This window comes from Lagopus muta, chromosome 10 (genome assembly GCF_023343835.1).
Source record: "Lagopus muta isolate bLagMut1 chromosome 10, bLagMut1 primary, whole genome shotgun sequence".
Classification (NCBI taxonomy): Eukaryota; Metazoa; Chordata; class Aves; order Galliformes; family Phasianidae; genus Lagopus; species Lagopus muta.
The window spans coordinates 19,708,802-19,710,598 of NC_064442.1; the positions used below are offsets into that span (position 1 = coordinate 19,708,802).

The 1,797-nt window shown below is 54.6% G+C and overlaps 1 non-coding gene across 1 annotated transcript; it reads right to left on the minus strand.

Moving 5' to 3' along the window:
• Positions 1–1,725: 1,725 nt before the first annotated feature.
• Positions 1,726–1,797, minus strand: TRNAQ-CUG (transfer RNA glutamine (anticodon CUG)). Its single transcript has one exon. It is a non-coding gene; the product is annotated as a tRNA-Gln (tRNA).

The window sequence follows — 1,797 nt, forward strand, 5'->3', positions numbered from 1 at the left end:
TGGCGTGCTGAGGATGATGGGAACTGTAAAGACCCGGTGTGTTTTCCCAGCAAGTTTGGTCCAACGTCTATTCTGGCCTGCCTCTATGTCCTGGTCTAGTGTCAGCAATCTTCACCCATGTGACGGCACCAGGAACATAGGAGGCAGTCCTGGTGCAATCAGCACCCAGTTAGTCGCAGCTTTCCTGACAGTCTTTCCAACTCAGCCTGCAGGAGAGCTGTCACACTGCAGACTGTGGTAGCAACAGCATCTGCAGGTGCTTTGAGGACACGGAGCCAGAAAGAGAGCTGGAGGGCAGCAAAGGGAGTTGGTGAGAGAGCCAACGCAAAGAAAGACGGGCTGACTGATTTTTGGGTCCGTGTTCCCTCCCTGCTCTGTGTTTCAGCTTTGCCTCCCTCAACGAGAGATGTCGTGATGCAGACCCTGCGTCCCGTCCCCCTGCGGTGCCTCTGGCCCAACCCCTCTGGCAAGCAGCTGCAATGAGCCATGTGTCGCCCGCTGCGCTGACTGAACTGTGGCCATCCAGGCCTCCCCTGTGGTGGTGACCCTGCCGGGCCCCATCCTCACCTCCTTCCCTCAGAGCACAGCTGTGGGATCCTCTCTGTCAGCTGCTGTTGGCAGCTCCCTCAGCTCCGCGGGCGTTCCCATCTCTTCTGGGGTCTCCCTTGGTCTGGGGGGCTCTGGGCTGTGTCTGCCTCGCCCGCCCAGCAGATTCATCTGCTGAAGCTGATGGATTGTCCCATCTGGAGAACACATCCTAGAAATGGATGGATCGTTCTCTCAACCTCCCTGAAAACTAAAAACATTTTTCTCCCTCTCTGTACGGAGCCACTTTGCTTTTCCCTTCCCATTAAAATCTTTGTGCTGCAGATCTTGGAATTGTGATTTTGTTTCCTCCTAACGCCATTGGTCACCTGCTCTGATTAGAAAAGCAGTGCCCACTGCCCTCAGCTTACCTCTTCTCACTGGAAACAGAGGAGGGAGAACTTGCCCTGTCCCATGGCAGCGAGTCCATCCCCAGCTACAAAAAGACAACACGTCCAGCTGTGGCTCCTTCCAGCCTCAACCACTCTGTGCTTCTGTGATGTGTTCTAACAGGAGAAGCAGGAAGAGCAGGGAATGGTTTGTGCGGAGGGCAGAAGGCTCAGGGGGCATCCCGTCCTCGACTTTAGTACCTGCAGAGGGAGGCTGGGCAGGAAGAAGAGGCACAAGAGAGGCAGCCTCTTCTCAGTGCCACCCCTGTGAGAGGAAAAAAAGCCATGCCATCAGTGGGAATCCACAGAACACCACACACAGTATTCCTCGTGTCCTGTGAAGATGGACAAAGATGGGATTGAGCTTTCCAGGGATGCTGAGGAGTCTGTCTCACTGGAATAAGCAACATGCCCCCAGACACGGCTCTGAACAGCCTGCTCTTCTCGACCATGCCTTGAGCAGGATTGGACTGCAGGGTCTGCACCTCAGCTGCTGTGGGATACAGTGACCTTCTGCTGGTTTCCCTCACAAGGCAGCAGCCATCAATCAGAAGGCAACAAAGAAGGGTCAGGGCCTGTGCTCACTAAGCTAGGCAGGTGTGGAGGAACCATGTCAGGGGAAGGCCACTGCATGGCTAAAAGCACAGAGAAGGAAGGATGGCAAGAAGGACGTCTGGTATGCATTAATTAGTTCAGTTTCAGGCTTAGGTGAAAGTCAGCTGTGGGCAATGGTTTGGGAGCCCAAAAGTAGAGGTCCCACTGAGATTTGAACTCAGATCGCTGGATTCAGAGTCCAGAGTGCTCACCTTTACACCATGGGACC